Here is a 26,791-nt window from a genome sequence, read left to right as displayed (position 1 = left end):
GGGGACCTGCGCGTGGGGAGGCTTGAGGGGATCATGGGGCTGTTCAGTGAGGCCGGAGCACAGTTTATGAAGGGGTATTTGGGGCCAGCACAGCCCTGGCTGGCTGGGGGGTAAATCCCTTTGTGTATCTCATAGCTTTGAACAGCTGAGAATGTGTAGGGTGGATGATCCAGTGGCTGTGTGAGAAGGGACAGTGACTGAGGAGTGGTGGGGCTTCATCCTCCTCTCAGAATTCTACCCACAAAGCCGTGTTTTCCTGTTCGCTAGGTTTGGTTGCACTTCCCGTGCCAGGTGCCCACATCACGCATGCCCCCTGAGGTCTCTGCTTGTGGCCTCAGGGTTGTCTCTGGCGCTGTGGAAGGCTGCACTGTCTACTTGCAGGTACAACCGGAGGTGTGGGAGGGCTGCCACTACCCGGGCGGCCCACAGCCAAGGCGGGATGGGAGTTGGTGAGTAATTGTGCCAGCCTCCCTGTGCTTTGGTGGGACAATTCTGAGGCTTGTTCTGCAGTTTCTCAGAGCATCCCCAGGGGGAGTGAGCCCCAGCTCCCAGCAGCAGTTACTGCTTGTTAACGCACCCTTTATTGGCCTTACTCACTCCTGCTTCATTTTTCTCACTCTGTCACTTCTGCTTCTTCTCTGAAATAAATTAACCTGTACGGTGTACCTGCGTAACGTGCAAACACTCACTGGTGAAAATTGCTGATGAGAATGACTCTGTTCTTGAGTGTTCATTATTAAGTTATGTGTTTCCAAACATATTTTTCTATCTGCTGTGAAGATGGACGTATTAGTTTTGCATTTCTATGCTGTTTAGCCCTCCCCACTTTCACGTACATTTTAAAATCCTCTGGCAAGATTTATAAGAAGTTTGGAACATATGTGTATTAGGGTTTTCCAGAGAAACAGAAGCAATAGGATATATATGGATATATATAAGAGGGGATTTCTTATAGGAATTGGCTCACGTGGTCCTGGAGGCTGAGAAGTTCGATGATCTGCCCCCTGCAGGCGCGGGAGAACTTAGAAAGCCCTTGATGTCAGTCCTGGAGTCTGAAGGCCCCAGAAGCAGGAACTCTGATTCAAATGCTAATCTCTTTTGGAAGCACTCTCAGGGACACACACAGAAATAATGTTTGACCAGCTCTCCGGGCATCCCTTAGCCCAGTCAGGTTGAAATGTAGAATTAATCATCACACTATGTAACATATTACATTATTTAAAAATGATGCAAACAATAAGATTGATCTTGAAAAATTAGAAAATACAGATAATCAAAAAGAAAAATAAATTTGAATAACCCCTAAATCCAGAGTCAACTACCATTAACATCTAGGTACACATGTCCTGATTAAAAAAGTACATATGTCTCCTTCCTAGGATTTAACTATATTCATTCTTCTCTAGCTTGATTTTCCTTCTTGAAAAAAGATTATAAATGTCCTTACATCAATACATATGTGTCAACATAATGGCCACATAGTATTACAAGGTAAACATTACAAAAATTTATTTAACTAGACATTTCAACTTAGGGCTTTTTATAAATTAGGACATGGGAAACAAACGTGTATATTCATCTTTGTGCACTTAATTAAGATCTCCTTAGGACTATAAATACTCAGACATGAGGTTGCTGGGCCAACATAATAATGGGAGCCAGCCCTCTATGGCAGGCACTGGCCTGAGTTCCCTAGGAATATTCTCTGACTTCGGCTCACAGCAGCCCTTTGAGGGGTTGCCACTGTTACGGTCATTTTACGGACTCGGAACTGAGACACGGCAATTAAGAAACTTGCTTTTCATTCTGTTGTCAGTTAAGTGGGATGACTGAGATCTGACCTGGCCTTGCGGGCCTTGGCGCATAATCATGTCCTCTTGGGGATTTTTGTTACATGGTTTCCAGAAAACCTGAGCCAATTTAGGCTAATGTTTGCCATTCTCATTTTCACATTTCCTTACCACCAGGGGGTATTGTTCATTTTTAAATGTTTGGACGATGTGCTAAGTGAAAAATGCAACCTCATTTTTAAAAGAATTTATATTTTTTTGGTTTTCTTCTAATGTAGGATTCTTTTTCATTTTCATATTGATTATTTCTATTTCTTCTTTTACAAATTGCCTGATCGCATTCTTAGTCCTTTTCTCCCCCAGTTGATGTAATTAACTTTTGCTTGTTGCTGTTTTCTTTATCTTTTTATTGTGGAAAACTTCAAGCACGTATAAAAGTAGAGAGAATGTATGAGGACCTTGATGGCCTTGCAGCTCAGCTTTAACAATTGTCAACATGTGGCAACTCTTGTTTCTTCTAAATCTCTCTCTCTCCAACCTCCTCCCGGATAGTTGAATCATTATGTCTACAATATTTCCATATTTATCTCTAAAAGATACTTCCTTTTCAAAAGAAGCATTCTACCACCACCATCGCACTAAAACAAAAATCAATAGGATCTTCTAAACATCATCCAATACCTACTCATTGTTCACATTTCCTCTATTTTCCTATGCATGTTTTAGTCTCTTTAATCTATAGATTCCTCTTCCACTTTCCCCTCTCTTCCCGCCCTCCCTCCCTCCCAATCTTTATTATTTTTGTTGTTGCCGAAGAAATTGGGTTATTTGCCTTGTAGAATTTCCCTGTCTGGACTTGGCCGATGGCATTGCTGTGCTGCTGTGTAATGTACTCCTTTTCCCCTGAACTTTCTATACATTTGTAGTTAGATCTAAATACTTGATCGGGTTCAGCTTTTTTGATTTTTGATTCTTTTTGACAGGACACTTCACAGATGGTGGTGTGCACTTCCATCAGGGGCACGTAACGTCAGTTTCCCTCTTTTCATGGTATTGGTGATGACACTGATGATTAATTGAGGATCATTGTCTAAATCTGTCTATTGATTAGGGATTTCTAAAATTGTGATAGTCTAAATCTATCATTCCTTTGGGATTTACTTGCTGGAAAACTTCTGTAAGGAGAAATTCTCTGTATCAAACTCTCTGGTTGCCTTGAGGTATGGTTTATATAGGTAAGGAATATAATGGTTTGATTTTTTCTCCTTTCAAAATAAGCAGTTGGTTTCTTAGTATCCTCCATAGACACCATATGAACTCATGTATTTAAATATATTTGATTTGTTAAATTTATTGTCCTTGTTATCCTTATTGAGGCTAAAGATTGTCCTGTCTTTGGCCAATGGGTACCTCTTCAGGTTGGTTCCCGGGTCCTTTTGAATGACCTTAGTAGTCTCATTGCTTCCTTGCCATCTGGTATGAAGGATGCTCCAGGCTTATATTGTCTGTTTCCTACCTCAGACCTGAATTAGTATCTCTGGGGGCTCCCGGTTTCTTTCAGAGGAAAACAGTACTTATAGATACAATCTGGATGCTGAGACTGCTTATTGCTACTGGTCTTGTCATTATTTTTAAGCCCTTTTGGTGGACAGAGATAGGAAATACAATTAAGAAAATATATTCTGAGTTCATACTGATATTTCCCTTTCAAATTCAGGACTACAGGATTTTTATAGTACCTCATTGATCTAACATCTGTCCGTATCACTTTTCCTCCACACCAAAAGTCCTGGCTCTTAACGTTACGATCGCAGCCTCAGAATAGCAATACCAACACTATTGCCCACAGTATGAATATTGGAAACAGTTTAAGATTTATTGTTGTTACTTTTTGAAATTCTTTTTGTCCTTAGGATTTATTCCACTAGAGAGGCCCAGTTAAGTTGTTGTGTTTTAAAATCACTTCAAATAGTTTCTCTCTGTGGTTATGCTATGGAATGGATATATAATTAGTTTTGTTTCTTCGTTTTACTTTTGATTTTAGAGATTTCATTTTTATTACTTAATTTGCTTCATATTGTTTCTAAGAGTTCTTATATAATTGAAAATATTAATCCATTGACATATAGGCTACTTTTTCTCCTTCTTGGTTGGTCATTTGTCTTTTAATTTTGTTTATGGGTTCCTTCCTATAGAGAGGTTTTGAGTTTTTATATGTCTAACCAATCAATGTTTTACTTTGTAATTTCTGCCTTTGGTGTCAGAATTAGGAAGACTTTCTTCATTCCAGTATTCATGCGTGTTCGTCTATATTTTCTTTTACTTCCATTGAAAGCTTTAAGATTTGAATACTTGATACATCTGGACTTTTTTGGGGGGTGTTAGCTGTGACTTAGGGGCCTGTTTTATTTTTTTCCAAACAGTTAGCTAGTTGTCTCAACATCATTACTTGATAATTCGTCCTTTCTTCACTTTTAAAAATACCCCCACTATCAAATATAACTTATTGGATGTGCTCGGGTTTTTGGACTTTCTATTTATTCCATAAACTGACTATTCTGGTCCTAGTGTTTCAGTGTTTTTAATCACTGAAATTTTATCTTGCGAGACACAACTACCCTGATTATCTATATCTTCCAGAATTTTATATTGGCTATTTTTCAAAGTTGAAATTCTATCATATTCTTATGAAGGCATCCCCGTTCTCATGGATGAACAAATAAACGTGGATGGCTCTGACATGCGCCTTTGTGAATCCTAATTAGACCTCTTATTTGAAGTTGGGTCTTGGCAAAGCTCTATCTCGGACCTTAGCTGGGTGACTTTTGAAAACTTCTAGTAGAATGTCCCATTCCTTACAATTCTTCCTGTTCTGGATTCTCATCAGGCTAGTTCTTTGTAAAGTGGGAGTGTAAATCCCCGGCATTGTGGGGGGCAGTGTGCAGTAGGCTCAGATAACAAAAGGTTTTGCAGGTGATCCAAGGTTACCAAATTTTGTTTTGCCACGTAGGAACACAAAAGAAAGAAAGAATGCGGCAGTCACCACCTTCTAGCACTATTGTTTAATATAAGAGTACGATTGAGTTGGTCTTAGAATAAGAGACAGAACTTCCCAAGACTAGATTCCTCACAATGACACCCCCCCCCTCAACCCGTTTTCCTCATTTCACGTTGAACAAATGAAAACTTGGTGATGGACCAGCTCTGGTCCACAGCCCGGCGCTTGGGAACCACTGTGCTAGTTTGTATCTAGGGACCATTCCAGCTCTTATATTCCATGATTGCATGATTCAATGTGAAAAGAGAAAATTTAATTAGTTGTGTCATCTTAGGTAACTTCAATAATGAGCCTAATTTATACCCATAGGGATGACATTGACTGGGAGTTTGTAATAGGTTATGGTCACACCTGAAAAAGGTTTTTTACCACCTAAAAGTCTGCACCTACAATTTAGGAAGTAGATGATGCTTTAGTCTTATGGCTGAAACCTGGTAGTGGCGTGAAACTGAGATAAAGATTAAGACCATTTTAGCTTTGAAATGTCTAAAGTGAAATGACATACTAGGTCTGTTATATGGTATGAGTGAACTCTATAGGGAATCTCAGTAAAGCGACTCCTAAAGTCAACAGACCCTCACGTGTGATTCTGCACTTTTTTCTCCTCCCTGTGTCTCCCCTGTCAGATTCTGGGGGGAGCTACAAAGACCCATCAAGTCCTCTCTAGACTTAGGAGGAAAGGATGTGGAAGGCATCATCCTGCACCCGCACCATCTGCTCTGCCTCTGTTTGCAAGCCTGTCTCCCTGCTGGAGGTGCTGGTGCAGGCTCAACGTTCAGAATAACAGAAAATGGAGCTGCCAGGCACTAACATTTGCTAAGTCCTGTAGGGAGAAGGATGTGTTGTTGACTCTTGTAACACCCCTGTCTGCAGAGAGCACACTCGCCATCTGATAAGCTGAGCTGGGCCAATCAGACTCCTGGGCCAGGAGTATCTTCATACATTATTCCAACTAATGACAGGACAAGAGAGAAGAACTGACATAAGCAAAATATTTCCAAGGAGTAGAGAGGACTCAAAGTAAAGGTCAGAGGGTGGTGAGTTTGGAAGAACCTGATCCAGGACGAGATAGTGATTTGAATTGTTCTGCCACTGGCAATAACTGGTCATTGTTAGGCTCTTGTGGAAGATGAAGCTGCATTTCATACTCAACAGAGCCCATCAGTGGAATGGGTCAAATGGGTGGTCTGAAGGGGCAGAGAGCTGCCCACTGCTCATTGATTCCATCATTTTGACTAGTCAGATCTTACGGAGGAGATGGGTGAGAACTCAGGCCTGATAGCTGATCACTAAGGGTTCACTGCACCCTAAGATTCAGCGGCCTTTTCTCTGCATTGGTTCAGCGCAATAGCCATACAGAGAAGGTGCTTTGGGTTCCCTGACTGGGACTGATATGTTGGCTTAAAGGCTGCACCTGCGTCAGTTTTATTTTGTGCAGGGTCAGCCAGCTGGTGTCTACCACATGGTGGCGCTGTGGGCCACAAAGTGGTTGGCTACACAGGGCTATTTAGTGCCATGAGGACTTCTCTGCAAGAGATAACAGGGTTCTTCCAGCCTGCACCCTGACTCCAGGACAGGTGGGCAGGACTTGGTAAATTGTCTTATGCAGCCAGGCAACTTCTCTATGATTAAAAAACAAGAAAACAAAACCTTTAAAGATCGGTTTTAGAGCAGGGACTTGTCTTGCTTTCCTGCTTATCCTTGTGTTGCCAAGGCCTAGCTGAGACCCTTGCATGGAAGGGGCAATCAGCAAATATCGATGAGTTTCCACAACCTGTGCTCTCAAGGAGCTTCACTGTTGGGAGGTTTTCCCTGTCCAGGAAATATCCAACGTGCACGGCAACCCCACACTGAGAAATCCTTAGGACTTTGTTGCTTCTGCAAGTTACTGCACTGTGTCTCATTTTGTTTATATTTGCATCTAATTAGCTTGTTTATACCTGCTGCAGCCAGCCCTGGTGGTCTAGTGGTTAGACTAGATGGACTAGACAGACTCGGAAGGAGGACCTGGCCACTTGCTTCTGAAAAAACTGGCCATGAAAACCCTGTGAATGGCAGCTGAGCATTGTCTAACATAGCGCCAGAAGATGAGAGGATGGCACAAAAAAAGGTCAGGCAGGCTTCTGCTTTGCTGTGCACAGTGACAAACAGAAATGGCAAGTAATAGGATGTATTGGAGAATATGAGGAAGCCATTTGGTATAAACCTAATTCGGCCTGACCTTGTCTTTCCAAAAGGGCCTGACCGTGGCTGTTGAGCATGCATTGCATATCTGCTTTAGACATTCCCTATGGCAAGAACAAAGGCCCTTGAGATAGAGGTGCAACTTCCCGCCCCTTCCCAACGTTGGCATTTCCTTAAGGATAAGACATCTTTCCTTAGGCTAGGAACTGATTGCTGCGCTCACCTGTGACCACCCAGCTCGAGACAATAGGCTTGCCTCCTGCTGTACCCGCCGAGAGAGCAGACCCACTACCTGCTGTGTCCATCAAGCGCTGTGCCGACAGGGCAATCTTGTGACTATTGTGGGAGGGACATTTCAATCATATGTGAAACATCCTGTTTGGGGGTATATGACCACTCTGTGCACCCCACTTCTTTGGTGCCCTTTCTTCCTTCGGGAAGAAAGGCCCTGGGCCATGGTCCTCAGATTTTAGCTCAGAATAAACTCTCCTAAATTTTCATTTATAGATTGGTTATGGATTATTTTCGTCGACAACAGAGTTGCTAGGAGTCTTGAGGGCACTAACAGCATGCTGCATCTCCTTCCTTGTTCCATCAGTTTCTTAGATTTACTCAGCTATAACTGAATCTCAGCTTTGGCTGACATGTCCTGAGTTGCCCTTGAACTGCCCCCTACTCCTCAACTTTCCAGCACATATGCATCCCACCTCGTCCATCACCACCACCTCTACCTCCACCACCACCATTACCACCTCCACAAATTTATCCATGTAATTCTGGGGATTGTTGCTCATTTGTGAAAGCAGCTTCTATTTTAGAGTGAGCGGAAAGGACCTGAAGAAGGGAGTCAGGAGCCCCAATTTGAATCCTGACAGCCACACACCTGTTTTGCGACCTTGGGAAAGTCATGTGACCTTTTGTTTTCTCACCTGTGAAGTGAGGAGGTTGGCAGAGATGATCTCCTAGACTTAGAGAATTCTAGAATCCCATGAATGCCTTAAGCTTTAGAAATTCACTTTTACCTTTAAAAATGTTAGTCAATTTACTAATTATAACCTGAAAGTCCTTTTGATATTTAAAAAATCCTCATGCTTTCTCTTTGTTCTTTGAAAATTTAGAGCTGCCTTGTTTCATAATGCCTAAAGCCTGTATTTATAATCAGCATCTATTTCATGGTTCTGAGCCATTTTTCACATAATTGTCTTTTTTTTTTTTTTGCTTTAGAATTAGTTCTTTTGTGGTTAATGTATAGCAGAAATGAAATGACTTTTGAAAAAGCCCTTTAGGAATTATGGGGTCTGCAGCTGTATCACTAGGGGGCCACATAGCTTTGTGAGAGAGCTGGGTCTCAGAAGGGGAAGGCAGCCCCATTCTTGGGAGAGAGAGAGAGAAAGGAGCAACTGAGGGCAGAGGCAGGTGGTGTGTGGCAGTGGTGTAGACAGGAGTTTGAGGGTGGTCTGGAAGAAGCCAGAAAGGGTGGTCTGGACTCCAGAGGGGAGGGGATGAGGTGCATCCGTGAGACCACCAGGGGCGGCAGGTCACAGGGAGGTGAGAGCTGAGGTGGGTGCAGGTGGAGGTTCTGTTTATATGTGGGGCTCTCCAGGCACTCTGGGAAGGAACACTGCCTTACCCAGGACCCACAGATGGGTAGGTCTAGGGGCATATAGGTTTCGTGTAAATTCTGAGAGATCTGAGAAGTTTAGGGAGGGCATCAAAGCAAAGAATGGGACTTCCTATTAGTCAAAAGTGTAGAGGTTTGGAGCAACAATATTTGGAGTGTGGCTGTATATAAATGATCACATAATTTCTACCCTTTAGCTGCTGAAGGCTAGGTGGCAAACATACTTGGGTTTAATACCCCATAAACTTGTGTATTTTCCTCATTCTAGAGTGTGGATTCAGGCATTCTCAACACATTCTTTAGTCACATGGGTGGGTTGCCAGTTTCCACCTAGAAGGGGTTTAGGGGCGCCAGTCTGAGCGGGGGGTGAGGACTGGAGGCCTCAGTGAAGTTGCATGAGCTGAGGAACACTCCGTGCTTTGCTTGGATTGTATGCCATTAGAGTAAGTGAAAATAGAAAATGAAAAGATTTTCACTCTCATTCTTAAATGATAGAATATTTAGGTATAGAATACTAGGATGAGAACTGCTTTCCACCATTACGTTAAAGATACGGTTCCACTGTGTTCTGGAAAACTCTGTCATCACTCCAGATGCTGTTGCTTTGTAGTCGATCTGTCCTTTTGCTTAAGTTAAGTTTAAGATGTTCTCTTTATCTCTGCAGTTCTACCACTTTGCTACGGTGTTTCTAAGTAAGGGGTGATGTGATTTGTCTATACTTACCGTGCTACAGTGTGATTTTAAATCGGAGGCTTCCTATCTTTTTAAAAAACTTAAAAAAAATTGAAGTATACTGAATATAAAGCTAAATGGGGAAATTAACTGGATTTTGTAGAGGCACTTCTAGGATTTTTTTCTGCAGATGGTTGGCCAGTTCCATTTGCAAAACAAATAATAGCAGCTCACACTGACCGGGCATTTAGTGTGCAATAAGTACCTCAACGAGAGATATTATTATTTCCCCATTGCACAGAGTGGACTACTGAGCCTCCGACAGGGTCAAGCTCCCATGACTATAAATGACAGAGGCAGGGTTTGAACCCAGGGCAATTGGCTTTAGCAACTGCTGTCCTTAACTACCTTGCTATGCTTCCTTTTGACATTAGCCTAAAGTTTTCAAACATTTGGTCTGCTCATTTTTCTTTTTTAAAACTTATTTTTATTATATTTGGAGAGGCTCTTGGGTGCTAATGACGATTATCTGAAGGGGACAAGCACCTCCACCCGTCACCAGGTTCTCCTACCCTCAGGTTTGAAGCCATTTCCCCAAGCACGTGTCTGCCCGGCTTGCCCCATAAACGCCACTCCTCTGCCTCAGAAAGAAGCACTCCTGCCGGGGGAACCTCTAGGGTGTGCGGGGCCCTGGGGCAAGTATTTTTCATGAGACTGTCTACATAAACAATTTGATGAAAACAAAGAATTACAGAATTCATGGGTTCATGTGTGACCTAGTGATTTGTTGATAGCAGCCTAGAAAAATAGGTGGAGAAGAGGTACTGACAGATTTGTTTATTGTCCAGTGTGTGCGAAGACTCTTTGTAGTGACCTGACACCATCTCATCCTGTTCAGGTCCAGGAACCGTCTCTCCGTGTTCTTTATTGTCAAATGCACCATCCCTGGCTGATTTCACACCCCTCGTCATGAGGGAAAGGCAGTAACCTGCTATTGCTCCCAATGCTGTGGCTGTTGGTATTGCAACAATATAGATCTGCCTGTCTCTGCAATTCCCTGCTGCCTGTTACTGAATGCTGTCGCATTGTTACTTCTGGTGCTGCATCTGTATCGTGCCCACTGTGAATACCGGCTTCCAAGGACTCTCTCGAATGTTGTCACAGTGCGTTGCTGTTAATGAGCACAAACACAAATCTTACCCAGAGTACACAGGAAAATGAGAATAGTCATTTTCTGTTTCTTGTTAAATTTACCATTTGGAATTTTGTAACGTAAACGTAGAACACGTCTTTTGACCATGCCCTCTCTTAAAATGTTTAGGCTTTAATAACTGTGTTTCTAGAATGTGGTCTCTTTCAAAGTTGACACAGCGTTGCGTGCAGGGAGGATAGGCGAGGGGGTGGGGGTGGAGTGAGAAGAGCAAGGCGCGTCCCTCGTGCAAGGCAAGTCTGTATGGTGTTCTCTGCCATGGCTTAAGACTGACCCAGGAGAGCACGAGGTCACCATGCTGACTGGAGGCAAGAGAGGGCCCATTTGTGTTGCAAAGCAACAGTCTCAAAAGCCCTTTGAGGATACAGGTGAGACCAACCACCCCCAGAGGGCTTCTGGACACTTGGCATGGAGACTGTGAGAGCATGGGAGACTTCCCTGGGTGCCGACAGTCGGGGGCACACAGGGTAAATGACCCCTGCTGCTTCTGATGTTGTAGATCTGAGGTGGCACTGAGGATAGAACATGGAAGGATGAGAGTTGACACATGGGCCCACACACGTCCCTGAAATTATCCTGTGAAAAATGAGAGTAAGTGTCACCCCAGATCAGCATGTTAGTACCATTTTGGGGGCCCAATCTTGCATGATCCCGCAGAGAAATGTTGCACCAACTAGCGTGGTCTGCTTGCCTGGCTGCTGTCCTGGAACTGGGGGCACATAGGCACAAGTCCCAGAGCTCTTTTGTGCATCTGATCCACCCCACATTCAGGATAGAGAGTCAGAAACCACTGAGAAGGGGAGAAACGGGCTGAGTTCTCTGCGTCCTGGCCTGGGCTTGAGGAGCCCTGTCAGATGGCACAGCTGGCTCCAGCCAGTTCCAGGCCCTGGAGGGGGACTTAGAAAATTTCAAGGAAGGCATTTAAGAGTAGAGCCCCATGAGGCCTGGGGCCCCTTGTCTGCCCGGCTGGGCCATGGATTGCTCCTGCCCTTCTCATCAAGATGACTGCATCTGCATTTGCAGCTGAGGAGGCAGCCCTAGCCCCCGGAACACCGGGCACAGGAAGAGAAGCAAGGCTGGTGAGCTCCGGTTTGACGGGTCAGGATGGATGCAGATCCTCCCAGTTAGGTCCCTTATTTGATATAATCACCGCTTTTCCCGTAAGTACGTCCTGAAGACAACGTTTGTTTTATTTTTGACCATACGGTCTGAACCCACAATGCGGGAAGGACATCTCTTCCATCTGCATCTGCAGAGTCTGTCCTAACCTGGGCCTGACCAGGTCTCCATTCCCGGGTCGGGGAGCTTTCTCTCTTACTTCTTCTGGAAACCTTCCATTAAATGTTGCTCTTTGCTTCCTCAGGAAGGTCCTTGGATAAGTTCTATCAACTCTGGAAATACCCTCTGGTAAGCGTGAATGTTTGTATCTGTGGTATTTTGGGGGCTATTGTGGCTGTTATTGTTATGTCTTTTGTCAATTATTCCTGTGACATAAAGCATATTGTTTTGTTTGAGTGTGTTTCATGGCATAGTACATGCTGAATTCTTGATTTAACAGGGGGGGAAGTGGATGCTGTCTGAGTGACCTGTCCAGACCAGGGTCCCACAGCAAGGCTCCACACCCTGGGATCACACCCTGGGATCTACACCCTGGGATCACATCCTGGGATCCACACCCTGGGATCACACTCTGAGGTTATACCCTGGGGTCCACACCCTGGGATCATACCCTGGGATTACACCCTGGGATCACACCCTGGGATCACACTCTGGGATCACACCCTGGGGTCACACCCTGGGATCCACACTCTGGGATCGCATGCTAAGATCCACATCTGGGGATCACACTCTGGTAAGCCTGGCTCTCCTCTCATGCCTCTCAAGCTCACAAGCAAGTGATGCTGCCACAAGGTTCTCCAAGCCCCTAGGAAACTAAGGTACATCCTCCTGGGGTATCAATTTTATTTAAATATCTGAGAGGATAAAAGTTAAGCATTTTAACCAATAAATGATTTTAACTCTTAAAAGTTACAACAAATACAGATATATAATGGAGCAGAATGCCACGCGTATAAGAATCCTTACCTAGAGCTGTCTCCCTGAGTCTGGGTCCACCAGGCCCCCCGAGGACAAGTTTCCAGGGGCTGAGTTTCCTGTTTAAAAAATTTTAAAAAAATTATTATTGAGATCTAATTCATATAACATAAACTTCAGCACTTTAAAGTGTACCGTTCAGTAGTTTTTAGTACATTCACAATGTTGTGCAACCCTCCCCACTATTCCCTGTTTTTAAGGGATTTTTTCATGAAGTCGGGGAAGTGCTGCCTGCCTGTGCCACTTGGCCTGCAGAGTAGACTTCACAGCATCAGTGACAGCAGACGGGGAAAGTTTTTATTTGGGGGTGGCTTTGGGTGTCATGGGGTGCATTCTCAGTTCCTATAGGTCCTTCCACTTAGGCAAGGATCCGCTCTCTATCTGGGAGGCAGCCCGTTCCCTGAATATTCACGCTGCGCTGTGGAAGGATTATCACTAGAAGAAATCAGGACAGTCTTCCTGCCGTAGAAATTACTGACTCACAAAGGACTAAACAGCTTAGAAACTGTGAAGACCCCTGAGAGAATTGAAGGGGCTGGACTCGCTTTTAATCAGGTTTCAATGCAGAGACAGGTGTCCTGTTGATTCGCGCATTCAGGGACACATTTGTCGTGGCATTAACAGACAAAGTCAGCATTCCCCGGGGACCGACAAAAGCCTGAGCCAATGCGAGTTTGTGCCTTTCTGTAAAGATTGGCAGTGGGATTCCAGGCAGGTTAGCTAATGGCCTTCCTCTCACTGGAGATGCGGTGCCTACTCCAGGGGCCAGACTCGCGGTTATGTTCTTTATCAATTTTCATGCAGATTCACAAGCAGACTCGAACAATGGTGAGTCCTTTTGGTATTTCTGGCAGTATCTCTGCTGAATGAGGACTTGAGTAGGAAAGCAAGTCTCTGAACTTGCCTCTGATTTGGAATTTTCTCTTCTTACAAACTTTCCTGAGATTCTTGAGACAACCATATACCTTCTCAAAACCATATAGCAAAATCTTAACTTAGATCCTAAATTTCATAATTCATACCCATTGCAAATTCTGAAAATTTGGTGTGTAGGAAAATGGCCCCTGCCTCTTTAAGAAATGTTGATTTACAGAGCTGTGAATAACAATAGCTATTCTTTACAGACTGCTTGCCACCTGCTAAGTGCTTTACACATATTATCTTTAATCCTCACAACAACCTTGCAAGGTAGTTGTTCGCCCATGTTGACAGGGCCGCTGAGGCTGAGAGAGGTTAGTAACTGGCCCGCTTTCACACAGCTCGCTAGGAAATGCTCTGACTCCAAATTTCCCAGGAACCCTCCGCCCCTCGTTCCTGTGAGCCATTCTTCTCAGGTGGTCCCGTGTCATGGAGCATTGAAACACCATGGGCTTTGAGTTAGACATGATTCAAATCCCAGCTCCACTAATCACTAGATGAGTGACTGGGCTAGTCACGTAACTCCCTGAGCCTCACTTTCCTCAGCTGTAATTGTGATAATGATGCTTTGGGAGGTTGTTATGGGAATGAAATGAGCTGAAACTCTTCAAAGTCCCCAGCATGGTATTGACACGTTGCACAGCACAGCAGAATCGCAACAAATGATACTTTCTCTTTCTTCTTTATTCATCTGCCATGGCACCTGGTAAAAAGTAGTACTCAAGAAATATCTATGGAAGGAAATTCAAAGGATTCTCCATGGCCTTGTTTCCTAGGGGCATTGTGAAGTTGGGCCCTCTCCACAAGCTCCCTGAAAGAACAAAAGAAGTTTTGAAGCATGTCAAAGCTACTCATGGTTAAAATCTTTAGGATGAAGCAAGAAGACAAGAATAATCCTAAAAATAACAATAGTACTAAAATTCTGAAGTGAAATTCACGAGGTAGAGTGCTGTTGCTCTTCAAGAAAAAGCACTAGTTGAGGGTTGTCAAGTACCTTGAAGCATAAGGGACAATAAATGTGATGAGAATGGCTCTTGGGTTTGGTGGATTGTTCGACGATGACTGGATTGGTTGGAGACAGTGCACTTTAGGAAGTGTATCCTTGCTTAAGAGTAGTTAAAAAATAAAACATAAGATCTTCAAATGTGTAACATGGGGTGTTGGAGGGAGCGCATCCTTGCTGTGATGCAGGGAGTGGTCGGCTGAGGTCTCGGAAGGGATTCAGGAGGGGGAGTGTGTGGCATGTGTGCTGCCATTCCCCAGCCAGATCCATGACGGATGCTGCTCATTGATCTTGGCATTCTCTTATGCCTGAGTCCTTCTAACCACAGTCAGCTGGAATCAGTCTGAGTTGGCATTTAAGATCCAACCATTTGTTGTCCCTGGCTCCAAACGAGGAGACTTTTGTGCACATTTAATACCCAAGATTCAAAGACCCTGTTCTCCCTCCCAGGAAGCTTTGGTCTAGTCTCCTGACACAGCTAAGTCATGGCACCAAAGCTACCAGCACCTCTCAGTATGCCATGGAGATTTTAGTGAAGTAGTTGTTAACAATTTTCCCTTCTTTCTGCAGTGCATTTACCCTGGAGCTCAGATACAAGTCTATGCGCACTAGAGTAGAAGAAAATCAAATGACAACCATTACACTGCATCTAGAATCATCCCTATTCATCTTGAAGTAAACTTGTTCTTTCTCACGTTTCTTCCTCTGAGATGGGATTTTCTAGGACATTCTTTAGTCCTCATGCTCCCCAAGTCTACTAAACCCAAGTGGCACAGTGGATATTTCTGTGGGAGCTGTACCTGTCCGTTCCTGGCCTGGGAGTCCATGTTTGTTTTGATTAGGATGCATTGGCTTTAAGTCATAGTAAATCCCAACTGAAATTGGGTTAAGCAGTAAAGAAGTTAATTGTTGTACATTACAAAAACTTTAGAGATGGGATCTCTGCAGGTGAGGAACATAAATTAGAGCTCTGGCTCCACTTCCCTAGGCTTCTCTTGTTCTGCCCTCCTCCATGTGTTGCCTTCATCTTCAGGCCAGTAGCAACCTGGCTTCAATACTTCTAATCATCACATCTACTCATGATTATGCTTAGATGGAGGAAGAAGGTGTGTGTGTGTATATTGGTGGATGGGGCTGTCTGTTTTACTGTCTTCTCATTAGGAGCAAAGAAACATTTCTTAGAATCTTCCAAGGCTTTCCTTTATGAATCACTAGTCAAAACTGGGTTGTATGCTCCATCCCCTAAACCAATCACTGGGAAGGGGAATGAGTCACAATGATTGACTTAAGCCAAACAGAATATATCCCTTGAGCTAGAGATAGGGCCATAGGAGGGAGAGTGGATACACTTCTTTAACTAGAAAAAGTGATGGTAGTAGAATGGATGTGGAGTAGGCAAGCCAACAGTTCCTGTTACACAGGGACATAACTGATAGGATCTCCTTCACAGAGAGCTGACAAATTTTTCGTTGGCTAGTGGTCAATCTGATTTTCTTTCTTGAGAAAAATTTAAACTAAGAGAAACATATCTTCTGCTTAGGTGGTAGTCAATACTTAACTAAAAATTCATGTGCCATTGGGTCTGGGTGGGGAAACAATTTTTACTTGATGAAGACGCATATGGTAGGGAGAGCCAGAATCATGGAGTGGTTTTCTATTCCTTGCATACAGAAAGTCTTGACTATGATGTTCGTATATGTTTGCATCTCAGGGTAAACACAGTGTAAGTTTAAGCTGGGCCCTCTGCCTTCCTAGTGTGTGTATATTTGCAATTCTCAAACTAATGAAGAAATTCCAGATGGGTAAAGATTACTAAAGCTAAGATAGTGCTTGCTCTTTGAGACTTACCTGTTCTTGAGTGTCTGGATAAAATCCTCAGTGGTATTTGTCTGGGAGTCTCCACTTAATAAGGTCAACAATATGTCCAGTTCCTCAGACCTGACTCTTTTCCACTGAGAGAATCCTGGGTGACTCACACAGTCTTCTGAGCACAATGAGAGCTGGAACTGTCAGTATCTTCTATGCTTGTCCCCTGAAAGCCTTGATCACAGTTTCTGTTGCTACTCTTCATCAGGTCCTTAATTTGGAATGATAGTTTAGCTGGGTGTAAAATTCTAGCTTGACAGTTGTTTTCCCTCTGAACTTTGAAGCTATAATTATAAAGTCTTCTGGCATTTGTTGGTGCTGATGTCAGTCTCATTGCCAAGGAGTGGTGATAAATAATTTTTTTCTTTGCTTATTTTAGGATGTTCTTTTTATTGCTGATATTCTACATTTTCATGACAATGTATGAAGTAAAGCTTAATTCTGCTCAGGAGACAATGTGTTTTCAACACTAGGACATATGTCTTTCTTCAAATGTAGAGATATTTCCTCTTCCCGATTCTGACCAGTCTTCTTTTTTGGAATTGAATTAAGTGCATGTTAAAGCTCCTCATCCTGTGTGTCATGTCACTAAAATATTTTTCAAGCATTATATCTCTCTCTTTCCTTGTGTTGGGTCATTTCCTTTGCTTGCTCTACTACGTCAGCATTGCTGTGTCTAGTCCATTATTTAACTTAACTATGATTCTTATATCAATGACTATATTTTAAATTGTCACCATTTTTATTTGGTTCATTTAAAATTATCACCTGTACTTTTTTCCCCAATTATTTTTTTTGGGTGAGATTTAAAGTATACTTATTTTACAATCTTTTATATTTTTCTATTAGTTGGAGATCCTGAGATGTGATTTCTCTTGGTTGTCTCATATGGTGACTTTCTCATCATGGTTTGTTTCCTCACATGCTTTATAATTTTCAGTAGTGAACTTGTCTTTAGTGAAAGATGTTTTAGTATGAGAAGCTTGTATAACTCCTGGGATGCAGATGCGTCCATGTAGGGTACATACAGTTTCACTTATTTCAGACTATTTTTTTTTCTTTCTTTGATGATTTTAAAAAATGTTGTGCTATATGACTCATAAATATTATAATAGTGGATTTTCTTCATGTTGGTGTAAAACAGACATTCAATACATGTTTGTTCAATAAATGAATACTAGTGAATATTGAAAGTATATTTTGTGCATGAAACACAATTTGGAGAACAATAAGAGTCAAATCTTGTGTTCACGGAAAGGAGAGCTATCTTCCTTGTAGGAGAGAGAATGTTAAAGGGTTAGACATAAGTGGAGGAGGCCCATGTTCAGGCTCTTTTTGGTGTTTCCCTTCCATTGAAAGATGAATCAGGGCAGAGCAGGGGAAGTAGAGGGCAGCCAGCTGTGGGGTTTCACAGTAGAATCTTTACACTCCTTGTCTTCCCCACCCTGCTCTGCACACCACACTCCTCAGCAGCTGCTCTGAGGTTAAACTGTCCACTGCAGGGGCCACAAAAATTCCCTTGAGAGAGTCTGGCCTAGGGTCTACTGTTTTAGAAAGGCTTTTTCTCCCACATCCAGAAGGGAAATATGATTACAAGGAGAGAAGAGTTGAACTGTTTGCCATCAGTGATGACGACTAGTTGACTCTCTAATCCTTTTGTAAAACAGTTCGTAGGTGATTGAAAGCAGAATGAATTTAGTTTCATTTCTTTTTAAATCTTATCTCCCTACAACTTTTATACATATACACAAAATTCTGCCACTTTCACCCTAGTGTGGAGAAGTTATTTTAGCAGATATTTTCAATTAATCAGCTCAATGTGCTAGGCATAAATTACATTTTTTTGCTGTTATTCTGCCAAGAGTCCAGAAGTCTCCCATTCCTTAGCATGTTCTGGTTGAAACCAAAGACTATGCAATTGGCTTTGTTCTTACTGATACCTGTTTCATCCATAAACTCAGAACAAAGAAACCCACGTCACACAAAATATTCAATGTTAACACAGAAAAGGGGAGATAAAAACATAAGAACAGATGTCTAACAAACTGATAACTTGGTGACGAATATCAAATGAAAATAGATTTTTTTAAGCTGACACAACTTTTTAATACGAGACAAGACATGCAGAAAATGACCATTGATCAGTTCTTTGTCTTCTGTAGTAGCTTTACTTATTCTAGAGACCTATTAAGAGGTGCACTTGAGATATGGGAATTGAGAGGAAATTCTCATCCTGGAAGCTTCCACCTCTATAGCAACTGTGTGCCAAGTAACATTTTCAAAAATATTCCTTCAATTCAGTTTTCAAAGTTAATTTCCTGGTTTAGTATTGGGTTTAGAGACTGCCAAAATTTGCCTACTACTATTACTTATTTAATGCTATTGTGTTTCCTCTTTGAAGGAACACTGACAGCTGCCCACAACTTCTGTGATGGTGGAAGTTTAGATGCAATGTACTGACTGCTTCAAAGTCTCAGGCTTTGAGCCTTGCATTCTATCTAGTGATATACAATGTCCTGCTTAATAAGGTCTGTTTCCAATGCCCTTTATTTCTTCCTGAAGATCCTAGTTTCTATCTGGTATCATTTCCCTTTGGTCTGAAGAATTTCCTTTAGCATTTTTTGTAGTAAAGATCCACTGGTAATGAATTCTCAGAGTTTCCTTTTATCTGAAAACTATATTTTGCCTTCATTCTTGAAGGATATTTGAGCTGAAAATAGAATTTTAGGTTGACAGAATTTTTCCTGTCAGCACTTTGAAGATATCATACCACCCTCTTCTGGCCTCCATTGTTTCTTTTTGATACTGTCCTGAAGTCCCTGAAGTTTTGTTTTTGTTAAAACTTCTTTTTCTCTGTTCTTGGATAATTTCTATTGATCTTCAAGTTCACGGATGATTTCCTGTCATCTCCATTTTACTTATAAGTTCATACAACACATTTTTTATTTCAGATATTATATTTTCAGTTGTAGAATTTCTGTTTTAAAAAATAGTTTTCATTTCTCTGATGAGATTTCTTTATGAGTATATTTTCTTTCCATTCTTTCATATCTTTCATTCATTATGAGTGTGTTTTCTTTTGTGTATTTGACCATAGTTACAATTGCTGCTTTAAAATCCTTGTCTTCTAATTCCAACATCTAAGTTATCTTGAAGTCAGTCTCCATAGATTTCTATTCTTTTCAACCTTTTCTATTAAAAATGAGTCATGTCATATGCATGTCAAATAATTTGAATTCTATCCTGAATGTTCTGAATGTTCTATTCTAGAGACTCTGGATTCTGTTTTAGTCTTCCAAAGAGTATTGATTTTTTTTGTTTGTTTGTTTGTTTGAGTAGACAATTAACTTGCTTGTGTTCATACCGCACTCTCTGTTTCTTGGGAACATCTCAAATCTCCCTTCAGTTTTTATCCTAAGCCAGCTGTTTGCAGTCAACACTGCACTTGTGTATTCAGAGACTTCCACAAAAGTTTATATACAAAACTTGGACCTTACCCCTTTGGGTATCCGTTTTCCAAGAGTCCCTCCTTGTTTTATGATGGCTATGGTTGCCCTGAGCTCTGTTCTCTGATTCTTCAGGCCATAAACACAGCAGGTTTTCTGATGGAGTGTTAGCTGCTCTGTGCTGCCTGACTTTGGCCTTCTCTTGGGCCAGAAGCCACAAAAATGGGAAACTCATCTTTGTCTTTCCTTCCTTTCAAGTGCCAACTAACCCTCCAGAATATGCCTGTCTTTGTTCACTCTCCAGTGGCTTCAGGTGGTTGTTTTTTGTACTTTTCACAGAGTTTGTTATCTGCAAGAGGGTTAATCTGGGAGGAGCTTTCTAAGCCGTACTGGAAGCTGAGCTCCTCCGGACTGGTTTTGGTAATTTCTGTGCCATGCAAAAACTCTGATCCTAGAAAAACTTAGAGAAGCACAGACTGTAGACCACGAAGTCCCATACATAGCATGGAATGTGGGTTCACTTTTCTCACAGGTGATTCCTTTTCCATCTTTGGTCCACGATCAGTGGCACATTTCTGTTCAGTGTTTCTGGGCCAGCGAGGGCGGTATTTCTATTCCCCTTTTGCAATGAGTTAAGTTCAAATATCTACACCTGTGAGGTCTGAATCTTCCCAAAGGAAGTTAAAATATAAACCCCATGATGCATATCTAGTGGAAACCCTCTGTGGGCTCTTTGGCATCAACTCCTATGCATTACTCTGCCTTGGAGTTCTTTCTCCATTTCAAGCACTTGTGGTTGCCCTGCTCCAATTTGGCTAAAGATTAAAATTTTTTTTTGTTCAATTTTATCCAGCATTCCTATGTATTTGAACTGGCGGTGGGGTGTGAGGTTCCTGTGTCTGTTCAACTTGCTGCCTTCACTGACAGGCAACTGCTACAACTCTTGCTGATACAAGTATCAGTTTGCTTAGCTGCCTCTGTCTGGGGTTGGGGAGGTGCTCATTCAAGAGGAACCTCACCCCCCGAGTTACAGATTCCTCTGCCCCAAATCTTGGCGTAAGCTCCCAGGGCCTGAGACAAGGGGCGGTTGAGTAATGCCACCCTGTGTCTGATTTAAAGTCGTTCTGGACCAGATACGCCGACCTGGTGTTCCAGGACTCCCCTGGGGCACCTTGCCTCTCTCCTGCTTCAGAATGACTTTCTTCTCTCCAAGTTTAACCCCTCCCTTTTTAATTTGGAGACGGACTTTGTCCTCTCTTGTTGCTAAAGCTTTACCCTTTGTGCCGGGATCCAAGTGTCAGTCTGCAGTCTTTCTCCCAGATCTGCCCACAAGCAGATCTCCCTGATGGTGGCATATTCTGTTGTGTGAGAATTCCCCAGGCGGTATATAGGCTCCGTCCAGCTCCAATTTTGCCCTGTCCTTCCCCATCCCTGTCCCTTCATTTCCCTCAAGGTCCTGTTTTCTTCTATATACAAACAAAAACTAGTGACACATTTTTTTAGGTGCCCTTTTTGTGGGCACAGCCCTGGCAGTAATGAGAACCCAGCTGGTGCAAAGAACTTTCACAAATTCTGCAAGTGGAGGACTTTTTCTTTCCATATGGATTGACTTTTGCTTTTTTGGAAGTCAAAGCTTTATTTTTGTTCAGCTTCCTTCCACCAATTTCTGTGGTATTCCTTGCACATGGAAAGATGTGTATCTGGAGTATAATGGTGCCAAGTTTCTTTGCACATTTTCTGCACACTGTCCGTCTGCTGAAGGTTCCCTTAGCCACAGAACCAAAGCTTTTTCTAGAGTCAGGATGATTTCCTTTGGGCAGATTCCCAGGAATTGGACTACTTGGTCCCAGAGAATGAACCAGGTAGAGTCTTGGAGTATGTTGCCAAAGAGGCCATGAGGGTCATTGGGTTTTCTGTGCTCCGTCAGCTGTACCCCTTTGCAGATGGATAGGACTGGTCTGTCTGCACAAAAGCTCGTGGTGGGAGGGTCGGCCAGCCCTCAGGAGAAGACACAGTCACATGCATTCACTATTGACTTTCAAAATATCTCCACCCATGTTCTGACCCCACCCCTCAACATGTTTGTTTGCAGTTGGATAGTTTTGTTTCTCTCACTCTCTCTTAATTATGACTTAACTCCTAAAACTTGGGCAAACACTCCCAGTATCATAAGGGGCTGGCTGGCAGGACAGCCTGTGCCCCATTATGGTATTTTACTCACCTTTCAGCCAGGAGCCATCCTCCTTACCAGAGCCATTGCCATGGCAACCGTCCTCCTTTGGGCGATAAGTATGGGTGGCAAAGTCCACATGCTCAATATGTTTGATATTTTACCTTTCGAAAAATTCTTTGGGGAGATTCAAGTTGGCTCATTGAACAAAATAAATAAGCTTTTTATTGTCAACAAGGGCTAAGGGCAGCAGCTTTGATAACAGGGAAAGCCAGAACTGGTCAAAAACCTGAGACCAGAGTGAGCTGGTCACATCCGGCTCCACTTGAGACAAGAAAGGAATGGGAACGCTCTCAGTGGCTGCGGAAGCTGGCTCAGACCCCAGACAGCGTTGGGGAGCTCCAGCCTGAGAATAGCGCTGAGATGAAAGGAGCCTCAGCCCAGACCCAATCTCAGGGACATTTGGCTGCCACTGCTGGAGGGGTCAGGGGTTTCCCCTGCAAACAGTGTCCTCTGAGGGCCCTGGCCCTTTCCTGCCCTTTTGGGTGGCATCACACCACAGTTCTCTTTAGCCTGGAAGCCCTTAAAAGTGCACACATGTCACACAGCATACTGAGAGCTTTGTAGAGGCTGAATGTGTCAGCTCAGACAGGGACCAGCTAGCCTGATAGCCTCCCCCAAACCTGCCATCTGCCTGCCCACCATTTACAATACATTTGCTTTTGCTTGACATTTTTTTTTACCTTAAGAATTAAAGATTGAAGTTTTACAGTATATTCTTTTAAGTAATATGCTTCTTGGCTTCATACTTTAAGGATATTTCCTCCCTCCCTCCTTCCCTTCCTTCCTTCCTTTGCATGTATGTATGTATTCTGCCTGTTTACTGGGATTCACTGTGGTGTAGTGGAAAGAGTGAGGTGTGGAACCAGCCGCACCCTGAGTGGGATCCACACTTTCCTCTTAGCTGTGTAGCCATGACATAGGGTGACCAGCTGTCCTAGTTTGCAGGGGGCTGAGAGGTTTCCTGGGATGCAGGACTTTCAATGCTAAATCCAGGACAGTCCTGGACAAACCGGGACAGTTGATTACCTTACTTGGGCAAGACATTTAGCCTCTCTGAGCCTTGGTTTCTTTATCTGTGAAACGGGCCTAATCATACTTGTCTCATGGGTTATTTCAAGGATTGGGGCTATTGTGCTAAAAGGGACTGAAGCTGTGTCTCAGATCTACCTGATGATTTTGATAGTAATATTAATATTAATAATTATCTATTTTTTTTAAGTCTCAAAGTGATCTTTCACCATCATTCATTTTGGCCATCAATGCTTTTCTCTTAATTTCTAACATCTGTTCAGGAAGGAGGGGTTGATTTTGTTCTCTTCGTTCTTATGTAAGCCCGGGTTTCTAAAACTATGCTTTGCCCAATTAAAAAAAAGCTACTGAATTTTGCCTGACTCCTAACATCTCTGAATAGAGTCTAAGGGTAATACATCAACTGAGATTGAGATTATCTTTTAGAAACTCTGAGAAACCCGCTGAGGCCCCTAAAGTCTTCCTCTTTTGATATAAGACACACAGATCTTACTAAGCCCCTTCTTTACCAGATGAAGGTCTGAGGGGTTCCGGGTGTTGAATGTTTGGGAGCTGAGGGTCTGCTCTGGATCCTTCCCTACACAGGAGTGGAGGCCCAGGCCACCTGCCCACTTTAGACCACCCGCCCCAGAGCAAGCCCGTCCTCACTCTTTTGGGTTGGCCCTTCTGTCCAGAAAAAGGGTTGGAAACTGGGGAGGCACCTGGGGTAGGAGTGAGGAGATGAAGTCTGGGTGACTATGGAGAGGGGGTAAGAGGTTAAACCTGGGTGTGCACTCCAGTCCTTGTTCTGGGTCCACCTGCCATGGCTGAGCAAGGCCCTGAGCATGTCCTTGTCCACGATGAGGGTGTGGGCCTCTGCTCTCCCATCTTCAGAGGTGAGTAGGGGTGATGAAATGGAGAAATGAATGCCAAAGAGTCACCAAAAGGAAGACAAACGATAACAACACAGTGTGAGGGCAGTTTCTGGGCTCACGACCATTTTATTTTATTGGTTTAGAATAAACAGAGAGCTCAGCTCAGCCAGGGCTTACCAGCTTCCTTCTTCCAAGCTGCCTGAGATGGCCAGGTGTCCAGGTAACAGGCTGCACCTGCCCTTGTGGACTTCCTGTCTGGATGTTCTTACTATTTTTTAGTTGTGGTGAAAAACACATAGCATCATATTCAGCATAGTAACCACTTTTCAGTGCATAGGTAAGTGATATTAAGTAGATTCACGTTGTTGGGCTGTGTCTGGATGCTATTTTCTATTTTTTGATTCTTCATCAGTTTTTAGTTTTATTTTTTCTCTGGATATAAAATGAAAATATTCTCATTGAAGAAAATTTAGGAAGTATGGAAAAGTATACATAAAGAAAAAGTATCATTATGTCTCCAATCAGAAGCAACCACTTTAAAAATATTTTGGAATGTATTTCTTTCCGGGGCATTTTTCAATGTACTATTTAAAAGGATTAATATCTAAAAATATCTGAATAATTTAATGGCTGTATATTAGTTTACTTATGTATAAACTATGATTGATTTAAGTCTTCCTTTAGTTGGATTTTAGATTGATCCAGTTTGACTATTTTAAACAATTGAGATATCTGACAAGAGATTTTCACATATTGAGGTATACGGGGTAGCTATTCTGGTCCAAAACTGATTCGACTTGAACTAAAGAAGCCTGACTTCCGGCCTTCACACACACACTGTACGTCTGCTTTAGCGATTAAAGTAAAGAATTCATGCTTTGGAGAAAAGAATGCAGACTTCCCCGCCTGCGACGCCAGTATGGGTAACGCCCACCAGTATCGGTAAACGTGCTATCAGTACTCCTAAAGATAAGTTCCCTTTCCCAGACATCAGGGTCATGTTGACCTGCTGATTTTCAACTGCCTATATCCTTGAAACTTTGATGAATATGTATCCCGGGCATGTTTGATGTGTGTTCTTTGTTCTAAAAAGGTATAAAACTGTCCTGAAAACCATGCTTCTCTGGAATGCTTTCTTCCTTTGTGGAGACTGCCTGCCCGGGTTATGATCCTCAGCTTGGCTCCAGTAAAACCACCCTCTCTCTCCTATCTAGAGAGCGATTATTGGTAATTTGCATCAACATTTCTTTGGGCATAAATATTTATGATTATTTCCTTAGGGGAAGTTCAAAACAGGGAAATTGCTGGATGAAAGGACAAATATTTTTAGCCTTCTCTTATATTAGATATAACATTATCTTTACTTTCCCCCCAAAATATAAGTTAAAGATAGGGCAAAATATGATATTTTCTATGGAAGGGACTTATGTTCCTTTTCTCCAAGCAAGACCCAAATCTCCCCAGAAGGTTCTCTGAGGAAGAAGTCTCTGGGTTCTTTCAGCAACTGTCTATAGAAGGGGTGGCTGAGAGATTTCATCTTACTTGGTCATTAGGTAGTAGCTGCATTTAGTCTTGAGTATTGTGGTGGTGTGCAGACTAAAACCCATCACTGTGAGACCCTTTTGTTTTCACGTCAGAATTAAACACTTTTGTTCCAGAATGGGATTTGCATACAGCTGAAGCATTTTAGTGACATTTTGTCTCCACAGCGTAGTATCTTGTGTGGGGGACTGGAATTGGCCACCCTAAGGTATGTCTCTTTGGCATGAGGATTATTTTGGGCTGGTTACTTTTAAACACTGCAGATATGAGAGAAACTCTGAAAAGTAGAAGTTACCCTATGTAAGAGACATTTACATTTGTAAAGGAAATCTCCATCTGTAAAGGTGTCTCCCTCTCTGTACCAGGAAGAAGGGGGGATGACCTTATCTTTAAAAACTCCTACCAATGCGGAAGGTGAGGGCTCAAATCTGCATAACTACCTTAGTCTTGTTTACTGTGCTTTTCTGGTAATCTCCCATAACTGACTCCCCCACCCCCAACATCTTCCTTTGCTTTTAGCTGAAGATGATATTTAAGAAGAGAACCGTCACCATTTTGGTGAGCTGCTCAGTTTTTCTGAGTCTCTCCCATGCATACATGTCACAAAGCTTTGTTTAATTTTCTTCTGTTATTCTGTCTCATGTCAATTTAATTTGTAGTCCAGCCAGAAGGACCTAGACTGGGTAGAGGAAATGTCTTCCTCCCCTACACTTGCACTTAATAATAAACCAAAAGGAAACTCTGTTTATCCTCAACTCCTAATACCTCTCCTGCTCCTTTATTATTAATTTGGGCTGTTAGGAAGAGAATAATCTCTTTCTTTCTATCTGTGGATTGGGAGATGTGAAAAATAAGCCTAGCTTCAGGTGGAGGAATGGAATAGTTCAAAAGCAGGTCTGAGGCATCTGCAAATGCTTAAGAATTGAAAAATCAAAGAAATTATGGTCCCTGCTGAGGACCTAGAAATATAACTGGGTGTTTGAGTGTGCATGAGTATCTGTGAGAGTGCATTTGTGTGTGTATGAGAGTGTGTGTGTGGTGGGGGGGTGTGGTCCTGGCAAGTGTCTGGGAGCTTTGGGCCACTCACACTAGTCAGAGGTTGGAGGTCAGTGGGTGAGACCAGGATTGCTGGAGGATTAGAGATCCAGTACGTAAAGCTCTAAAAGCAGTACTGATGATCACAAGGACTCAAGAAACAAAATAAGGAAAACACATTGGTAAATTATTATAATTGATCCTTCGAGTGGAGTCTGGAGCAGAAGTTCAGGTTT

The 26,791-nt window shown here is 42.7% G+C and overlaps 1 protein-coding gene across 16 annotated transcripts in view; it reads left to right on the top strand.

Moving 5' to 3' along the window:
- DZIP1L (DAZ interacting zinc finger protein 1 like) overlaps nucleotides 1-26,791 on the top strand; it is a 112,214-nt gene that overhangs the window by 43,171 nt on the left and 42,252 nt on the right. For 8 of the 16 annotated variants that reach the window (XM_070493371.1, XM_070493372.1, XM_070493373.1 and 5 more), the window contains exon 17: nucleotides 268-11,942. The exons of 2 other annotated variants lie outside the window; for them this stretch is intronic. The gene's annotated coding sequence lies outside the window, so the exon portion shown is untranslated. Of the gene's footprint in view, nucleotides 1-267; nucleotides 11,943-25,071; nucleotides 25,206-26,791 lie in introns of all 16 variants that reach the window. 6 more of the 16 variants (XM_070493365.1, XM_070493366.1, XM_070493364.1 and 3 more) reach the window with 6 other exon arrangements.

The sequence above is a fragment of the Equus asinus genome, chromosome 21, assembly GCF_041296235.1.
Source record: "Equus asinus isolate D_3611 breed Donkey chromosome 21, EquAss-T2T_v2, whole genome shotgun sequence".
Classification (NCBI taxonomy): domain Eukaryota; kingdom Metazoa; phylum Chordata; class Mammalia; order Perissodactyla; family Equidae; genus Equus; species Equus asinus.
The sequence above is the reverse complement of the archived record's forward strand: the minus strand, read 5'-3'. Positions and strand labels throughout refer to the sequence as shown.